The 9,557-nt window shown below is 44.8% G+C and overlaps 1 protein-coding gene across 2 annotated transcripts in view; it reads left to right on the top strand.

Annotated features, from left to right (window-relative positions):
- Window positions 1–521: 521 nt before the first annotated feature.
- The window catches only part of LOC135175489 (septin-10-like), a 111,962-nt gene continuing 102,926 nt past the window's right edge, over window positions 522–9,557 (top strand). Inside the window, exon 1 of one of the 2 annotated variants that reach the window (XM_064143671.1) lies at window positions 522–828. The gene's annotated coding sequence lies outside the window, so the exon portion shown is untranslated. The remainder of the gene's footprint in view (window positions 829–9,557) is intronic. The other variant, XM_064143674.1, reaches the window with a different exon arrangement.

The raw sequence follows: 9,557 nt of genomic DNA, 5'->3' as shown, positions 1-9,557 counted from the left end.
CTATGTGTGTTGGTAGCTCGCTCGCTCGCTCGCTCGCTCGGTAAAGCGCGGGCGACCCAGAGAGGGGCCGAGCGTGCTGCAGAGCGATACTACCTCTCCCTCCTCCCAGAAACGGCTGGGCCTCCGCCGCCAGGCTCTGCGCGACAGCTGCGGCGGCGGAATACCGCCAAGCTCCCGCCGTGCCGCGATGCGGCAGAACGAGCAGCCGGCAAACAGAGCCACAGTGCGCAGGAGAACGCGGCGGGGGCGGCGGCAGGACTGGCGCAGCCCTCCCTTCCCTCGGCACCAACCGCCGCAGCAGCGGGACCGCGCGAGCGGAGCCGCCGCGCCGCGACCCGCTTCACGGCAGCGCGGGGGCCCCTCCGGTGCGGCTGCGCCCCCTGCCGGCGGGGCGGAGCGCGGCACGTGAGAGAGCAGCGCGCGGCCACACCGAGCGCTCGCCGCGACCCCTCCCTCGCTGCTCCCCCGCCGCAGCGCGGCACGTGACGAGGCCCCGCGCGGCGCTCCTGACGGCTCCCCCCGCCTCTGGCCGGCAGGGGAGGGCGGGGAGGGGCTGCGCCCAGCGACGACGCTTCCGGTTGGGCGGCGGGCGGGCCCGGGGGACCGATAAAGCGGCCGCTATTCGGCGGCGCGCCTCCTCCCGGAGCCCCCCCCTTTTCCCCCTTCCCCCTACCCTCTTCGTCCTCCCCCTCCCCCCCGTTCTCCTCCACGGCCTGAGCCCGTGAGTGCTGGCGGCCCGGCCTGCTGCCGTCACCGCCGTTGGCGACGGCTGCGCCCAGCCCTTGCCCCGGCCCGGCGCCCCGCTGTCGCTCCAGAGCTACATCAACGGTGAGTGTGGGCAGGGGGGACCTTGTCAGCCCTGCTCCCGCCACCGGCGCACGCACAGAACGGTCAGTCGGGGCCCGGCCCGATCCCCTCCCCTTGGGCACTGGGCCTGGGCCTTCCCCTTGTCCAGCCCCCGCCGCGGCGTCGCGACGGCTGAGCGGGTGGCCCTTGCGAGGTTGGGGGGCGGGGGGATGTCGCTCCAGCGGCCGGCAATGGATTCCGGCGCGAGGGAACAAAACCGGCGGGGGCACGGTAGCGGCGCGGAGCACTGGGTGGGAAGGCAGCGGGGGAGATCGCCCGACAGAGCGGGAATGAATGGGCGGTGTGGCCCCCTGGCCCTAGGAGAGCGGCCCCGGGGTGGGGGGGCGGACTGGGGCGATTGTGGTTGCCCTGGGAGAGCCCAGCCCACAGGCATCCCCTCCTCGAAAGAAAGTTAAAGCGATGGCCGGCAAAGCGAGGAGCAGGTGGAGCACGCTGCGAGACGCCTCGGGAAAACGAGTTATGCACAGGACGTGGCCCTGGCGGAACTGTCCTCTCCACTCGTGACAGAAATAACTGCGAGGCGGGACCGCATCGCCCACGAGATCAATGAAGCATACGCAAACCGAAGGCGCAAAGCATGTCGTTGGGTTGCATCCTTATATCGTTAGGGGTGGATGAAGCGCGTTGACTATTAGTGGCAGTTTAGAGACGCCTTCTGTATTGGAGGACGCTCATTTGCATTAACCTCATTTTGAAGAGGCTAGAGAAGCGCTGGAGGAGTAGAAATCTTTAGTATCTGGTGCAGGTTTTAGGAGGGTTTGATGCCTGCACAGGGGGGAGCTGTCTTATTTGATAACAATTGTGCACTGTTAAAAGTAAGGGGTAGTTGGAAGCTCCACTTGTACTGAACAAGTAAGGGAAGTACAGATTTTGGATTTCATTTTGCTCATCCACTTGAAGCTCATTTGCTTTCAGGATAATGTAAAATGAGATTCATAACATGGTGTCACCAGGATTCTGAACCTTAATTAGTAGTTTGTGCTCTGGAAAGTCCATTTGCACTTCAGTCACTCAGGCTCAGCACTGCAGTAACTTGGAGTTACAAAGCTCAATCAGAAGTGCATGGAGTTAATTTTTCCTACTCTGAATCTGTCATGGGATCATTTTTAGGCTGTTCCTACATCTTATAACTAACGTTACCCTGTAGGTGTGTCATTCTTTTAACAAAGGTGCAAATCTTACAAAAAAGGTCTGCACTTCTGCCCCCTTTCTGTTTCTTAAGTCATCTACGTATGTGTCAAGTATTGTCTGACTTGAACCTGGAAAATTGATGGCATAATGCAGCCATTTTTTGCCTGGATCTGGTGTCTCGTGTTCTCACAGCATATTTCACTGTTTCAGTGGCTGCTCAGGTCAGGGTGTTTTCACTGGTTTGAGGTGTGTAGTTTTAAAGATGTGGTTCAGTAATCCTCCTTGCTGACAGCTCTTGGCCCGTACAGATGGGCTAGTAGCTGGGAGTTCAGTTGTGAGTATGCTGCTGGACTATCAGGAGTATAGCACTGCCTGTCTTGTTGCCAGGGCTTTGAAAGTGAACCCCCTTTACCTGCGTTTGCATTACGAAGTGCTTGCTCTGCTACACTGTGGGGATATTTGCAGCTTCTGGGAGCTAAACTTCTGTTTCTTGTCAGTCACAACACAGAGGTGTAACTGCAAGAGAAGCATAATGTTGCCACCAGAATGTCATTTCCTTTTTGGCACTGCAAGAACGTGTCATTTATCCTTTTGCTTGAACACAGCAGTAGTCTGACTCTGCTGCTGCAGGTAGAGACAATAATGTGGTTGTATCCAGCTTTTTTGCACTGGGATTAAACTTTACTATTGACCCTCTTCAGCAATAGAAAGGTATGGCTGAATGCTTTATCTCCAAGAAAATTCTAAGGTTGGTGAAAGTGAACAGTTGTTTTTCCTGTAACTGATAAATGTTGTCCATTGTGGTTGGAAAGAGTCACAGAAAATAGAGGGATTTATTCTTGAGGGCATTCCCAACTGTGCTGGCATCATTGATGTGTGTTGCATGTCCTTGTTATCTGCTTGAGTCTCGCCAGGCTTGATTTTTTTATCAAGAGGAAAAGTAGTGTAGATCCTTCTGCCAGAGAGAATCAAACCAGTCTGATTTTGAAATGGTAAGACAGGCTACTTGTTGACATATTCTGAAATCCTCCATCTTACATTAAAAACAACCTGTAATTTTTTTGTGCTCATAGGTAATCTAGATCTTTAGTTTTGAACCTTGTGTTACTTCCCTCTGGCACTCCTTCATGACAGTCACAGCTCTTCCTCTGTAGAGAGAAAATGTAGAGATATATTAAATATTGCAACACTGAGTGCAGATTTGCTTATTAAAAATAACTTCAAATGCTTAGTGAAAGTGTAGCTATGGATTTGTAATGTAGCTGTGAAGTGGAGACATCTTGTTAGCTGCCAAAGTTCTCACCATGCCATCCTCTGAGTGGATTCTTTCTTAACCATGGTATCTCCTGCTCATACTTTTTTTGACCACTGGGAGGTTTTTTGACGGACTATAGGAAATACAACTTAATCTTTAATGGAATCCTCATGGATGATGGGATGCCAAATCCAGGAATTGGTTGTATATGCTGGCTGAGAAGATAAAGGAATTTTCTCTGGTCTGTGCGTTAGCTTAGGCCACATCTATTGCTCAGTCTTAACAAGCTCAGCAAAGATTACTGATGCTAATTGACTGCACTCTGTAGATGCCCTGCAGTATATGTAGCTAGCTGCAGAATTAGCTTCTGACTTCTTGGGTGTTTCTTTCTGCCAAATCACAACTTTGTGCTCTTGGATGCTAAGAACCAAGGTAAAAAAAGTAGTGAAGAATGTTACTTTCTCAGGTAGATATGGAACCTCTTTTCCTGATACTTTTCTGTTCTTCCTGTGGTGGTGAAGATTATGGCCAGAACTGCAGTGCAGGAAGCAGGAACTGGTGTAAGATCTTCATCATCTCCATGGAGAGAAAAGAGAGCTGCTGTTAGGAACCTTTTTATATATATACTCTAGATGTCAGTGAAAAAATGGAAGATTGGAAGAAATGGCTGACTGAGCAGCAGTAGAGACTGGTAGTCTCACTGATGAAATCTCTGTCTCTTCAACTGCCTTTTCACCTGAGTGATGAACGTTGATCTCTGTCACTTCAAATCAGCAAAAAAACTTAGTTAAGCTAAGAGCTCAGTTGGTACCAGTGCTGTTACTATGTTTGATACATGGAGACAGTGCTTGGAGATAGAAGCACTTACCTGTTCAGGTAGATTTCAGTAGAAATCTTCATGTCTCAAGAAGACTCTGAACATGTTTTGGCTGCCTTAAGATAAAATTTAGTCCTGCAAACTCCAGAATTTTGGTTGAATCTTAGGACTTTGTCTTGAAGAGGAGACAGAATGTGAACAAGTGTAATTAGTTCTGTTTGGCTGTATCTGTGTTTATGTTTTCAGTGAGAAAGAGAAAGTAGAAGGAGATGCAGAAATGGTGGTTAAGGAATGCAGTGCACTTCTTAGTCTTAAGTGGCATGTGGCCTAGCCTCAACCATAGCCACTGCAGCATGGCACATCCTGTAAATGTGAGTTTGAGTAGGGACAATGGCAGTGTCCTTTTTACAAAACAGGTGTAACCTGGCAGAATGCTCAACAGAACAAAGTGGTCTGGGGCCTGCACAGCAGTTATCTGTACTTGAACAGGTGGCAGTATGTTTGTCTCTCCTAGGAATCTCCAAGCACATTTGAGAGATCCTCTAGTGACTGTTTTTCCCTCCTGCTGTTTCATGGGAGACCTGTCTCTCATGACAACTTGACCTTCATCCTGAAATTTGTACTTTCTCTCAAAGAGCTTCAAATGACTAGAATGACATTTGTATTTGTCAAGTGTGTATGGGGCAACCTGCCAGACTGATCACACCAATTATTTTCCTTACCCTTTTAATGGATTTGAGTTGGAACATTGCAGAGTTAGGCCTCTTTGATGTCTGTAATAAAGCATTTACGCAGAGGGAACGTGCCTTGTCTTTTTTAGTCTTGCCAAAAAAGATGCTGCTGAGCACAGATTACATCACAGTTCGTGTAGGTCCAAAGCCATGGGCACCTGGTTGTTGAGCATAAGGTTTATAGCCAGGCTGGCTCTGCTGATGTGGGACTGTTTAGCAAACAGTGACATGCTGTTCTTCAAACTTTCATCCAGACTAGGCAAGGCAGGATCCAGTGTAAAACAAGTTCTGATGCAGGAGTTGAGGCTAAAAAGAAATGTGTGTGTGACAAAACCACCTATAGAGGAGAGCAGTAATCAATGCTATGTAGAAACGGTGGCTTTTGAGCTCAGAGTGGGAAGGGGTCATGAGGGATTGACAGGAAGACCTTGCAGACTAGCTGTTCAGGTATGTGCCAAGAAAGCCAACAACATTTCAGAGATTACTCCTGCAGAAGTTTTTTAACAAATTTAAATTGACAACATAAGTTAATAGTGGCTCAGCAGCATTCAGATTTGTTACTAGTCTCAGTAACTATTCTAAAACTAAATTTCCTGTTCTGTGGAGCCACAGTCTAAAGTGCTGCAGTACTGAAGAGTTGCCTTGCTCAGGAACATGCCTCAGTTAAATAGAGATTTGAGCAGAAGAGTTATGTTCTTCAGTGACTACCAAGTATAGCATACTGAAGTTCTGAAGTTAAAAATGGCAACTAATGGCAGTATGAGAGAAAGTACCATCAACTTGTTAATGTTATTTCTTATGCCAGAGGCTTGAATGTCAACCTTTAGATGTCTGAAAATGAAAATGAGAAAGTGCCTGTAACTTCTGTGTTTACAGAATAATCTTCTGGTCAAAAATGGTTAGTAGCAATTTGGACAGTTTGTGGAAGGGAGCCAGGGATCTTTTCCTACTGTTGCATTTGGAAAAGAAAATGGAAATTTCCATTGTAATGTAAGATAGGACAGAAGAAAAGGAGATAATGGAAGGTAGGGAGAAGTGTAATTGAGAAGAGTGCATAAGACAAAACTGCAAAAAGGCCAACAGTCGAGTGAAATGTCAAAAGCAGGGAGGTTTGGAAGAGTGTAGAAGGGACTCTCTGGTAAGCTTTGTTATAAGCTATGATAAATTCATTTTTGAAAAGCCTTCTTTTGTTCCTAGAGAAAAGAAAATGTCGAATTCAGGATTACACCAGTTTTAGAAATTACTTATTCCCTTTTGGTTCTGAATATGTGATTAGTGAAGCATCTCCTTATTGCCCCAAGTTCTGCTGTGATTTGTTGAAAAGAAAATATTTTTCTCTAGCTCATGATCAGTTCAGCATTTTTGACTTTAAAATTGAAGTCTTCCTTTCTTACCATTGTTATGTAGGGGAAATTAATGCAATATTATATTTTTTCCCAAATTAATATTGTTTATTAATTTTCATATTTAGAACTCTTGCCACCCCTGACCACTGATTTTACAACAATAATCGGTTCTTTGCATGATCATGGAAATATGTTACTGATAATAACTACATGGAATAATTTTACAGTAATAACCAGCAAAATATATAAACATTAATTGAACTGGAAGAGAATGTTCTTGCAGCCAGATACCACTTGCAGTCAGTATGCCACTTGTCCACTGGATGGACCCAAGGAGCTCTTTTTTGCTTATGGCAGAAGGCAATGGAGAATTACAAAGAGACTTTAAGTATTTACTCACAAAATTATTATTACCCAACTTGTGGGGGCTAGCCACAGTCCGGACAGTGCCCAAATGCTTTCAGGGAACTCTGTCTTGTCGCGCGCTGAGAGTTGATTCTTACCAGGCTTCTGGGGAAAGGAGACATAATCTCTCTGACCTTGTCTCCTGGCTTCTCTGGATGATCTGTATATTTCCAAGACTTCCCATCTGGGAAGGTGATTTTCAGATGTAGGCAGGATGCCTTGCAGTGTGCAGTCTTAGCACGATGTCACGCTGGCTATGCAGGCTGATCGCATGGAGACATTTAGAGTCTCTTCCTGGTAAACTCACAACAGTGGAGTTTCCAGGCAAACAGTAAGGCAGTAAGCAGTAAGAGCAGGCATGAATACAATGGCAGAGCACTACCTGCTTGTCTCTTTCTATATCAATGTGGGCCAAGACTAATGGGCCTTTGGACACAGAACAGCTAATCAGAATGGCAGTTAACCATGCCTGGCCATATTAGGCAAAGCCATAGGCTTGCTTTACCTGAGTGTGGGAAAAGCATAGGCCTTGTGCAAGGCAGGCACAAGCTAAGTGTGTGTACCTTGTTTACCACAGGATGGGAACAAGTCTGGGCAGGCCAGAGTCCTTAGACTTAGTGGCTCCAGGTTCTTTTGTCTTCTTTCCTTTGATTGCTTCTCCCCATAACAGAAGGAGGAAGAGCAGAAAAACATGTCTGGGTAAGCCAGGACATGTATAAGCCTACTTTGGGCCTATCAGGCCTAGAACAACAACCATTGCCCCAAATTCATTAACTGAAAAATAGACCCTAATTTGGAAAGACTTTGAGGTCTTTTTTCTGGAGTGTTAAGCTGTGGCTTGCTTTGTGTTTTTTTTCCAACTGACAGATTGTTTGCTATTGCAGATACAAACCACTGAGCACTACTACTATCTTTCTGTTTTGTTTTGGTCTTTTACAGGAATACAGATTTTATTATAAGATATTGGGAAGTGTTTTGTTGTCAACACGGACAGCATTTGGGGACGTCTTTAATATGGCTACTAACAATGCTGGGAAACTACAACTTATACCCCAAAGATCATTCCACTTCATATTTGTAAAGCAACACAATTATTTCTTCCTAAAAGCATTTATAGGCTCAAATGATCACAGTACATAGCCTGTGGTTGGATGCCGTTCATTTGTCTCATAGATTTGTAGTATGATCTCTCTTAAAGCTCTGTCTGTGGTCCTGCCTTGCTTCCTTATTGGAAATCTACCTGTTCCTGTGGCTAATGGAAAGCAATGCACAAAAAGAAGTTGTTCTGTGAGCAGCTGAGTGAACCTTTATTTTGTAGGGATTTGTGCCCTCTACTCCTCAGCCTTTTTTTTTTTTGTGTGTGTGTGTTTGTATTTTGCTTGTTTGGGGTTTGGTTTTCCTTTTGCTTTTTTTCCTCTGTATCCATGTCATCTTTTATCAGCACAGCTGATTCATTCTTTCCCTGCCTCAAACGTATAGCATCTCACCACTCTAGTATTGTGGAGGCACCGTCCCTTGAGGTCTTCAAGAAAAAACTGGATGAGGCACTCAGTACCATGGTCTACTTGACTGGATAGGGCTGAGTGATAGGTTGGACTGGATGATCTTGGAGGTCTCTTCCAACCTGGTTGATTCTATGATTCTGTGATTCTATTTTAATTCCTTCACTTTTCCCCTACTGACAGGCTGAATCAGATGCTGCTTATTCTGCAGGTTTAATACTATTTGCATACTGCCCATTCATATACATTTGCATATGACCATTTCATATACAGGCTAAACTGATCCAGTAACTGTTAAGTGAAATATTCAGCCTTAACCTCAGTGGAGTAATTTCTTTAGTCCTCTACTCATGAAACTTGTAGAAATTTAAAACGAAGCAGTATCCCTTTGTCCAGTTTGATTGGCATTGACTGTAGGGCAGCACGTTTGTGTAAGCCTCATTTCCATAAGAAACCAGGGCGAAAATGCTTTAGCAACAAATTAAGAAGACTTGCTTGGGATGCATATTTTTAGGTTAATTGGTGCTCTAATATACATTTAGACAGGAATATTAATGATAAAATGACACCGAAACTTCATGTGCTTCGAAGCAGTGTGCCTTACAAGGCACTCACTATTAGGCTCAGAGCTTAACATTATAATAATGTAAAATCTGTTTAATTTGAACCTACTAGAAAAAGGCCTGTGCATTTCACATAAATATCTAAATATTCCTTTTCACTATAGACCCTTCCTACATTTATATGAAAATGACTTCTAGAATGTGGACAGAATAGGCTTTCTGCTTTTAGTAGTAGTTACTCTGGGTAAATTCTCTTGGAAATAGTGGAATCTAGCCAAATCATTAAAAGTTATTTGCGTTTCAGATGTTGCATTTCTGGGTTGTTGACTTCTGTTGTTGTTTTGGTGGGATGGTTTTGTTTCTTTGGTTTTGTTTTGGTTTTATTTTAATTTTGCAGTTGATGGTTTGTTTGGGTTTTTTTTGTTTGAGTTTTTTTTTGTTTTGTTTTTAGGTCTTCTAATAACAATAATCTTGATAAATTTCCACCTTTCTCCTTAGGGTGAGGTAAACAACATTTCAAATACAGAGGGTTGTCAACTGCACCAAACAGAAGAAAGTTACTGCTGTTATTTTTTAAATACTGTTTTTGTTGTTAGTAGGGAAGCAGATGAAATAATGGAATTGAAAACTATCTTTTCAGAGTGGATAAAGTTGTCATGAGCAGCAGCTTCTGTTTTTCATGTAATTATTGGAAGGAAAACAATACTTAACAGACAAGAACAGGGTGTAGGCTTTAGGCCGCTGCTTTCTTTTTGGAAACTTTTTTGATTTTGTCAAAGCCAGCTAATTTACTTTGAAATGTTATGATGAAGACATAATTTTGAAATTACTTTATCAAAGCCACCATTTCAGAGTACTTTTCACTTTACATGTGTAACTGTCATGGGTTTAACGAATGGAATCTGCAGATGTGTATCCAATACCATGCTGCTGTCACACC

The sequence above is a fragment of the Pogoniulus pusillus genome, chromosome 5 (assembly GCF_015220805.1).
Source record: "Pogoniulus pusillus isolate bPogPus1 chromosome 5, bPogPus1.pri, whole genome shotgun sequence".
In the NCBI taxonomy this organism is placed as follows: domain Eukaryota; kingdom Metazoa; phylum Chordata; class Aves; order Piciformes; family Lybiidae; genus Pogoniulus; species Pogoniulus pusillus.
The sequence above is the reverse complement of the archived record's forward strand: the minus strand, read 5'-3'. Positions and strand labels throughout refer to the sequence as shown.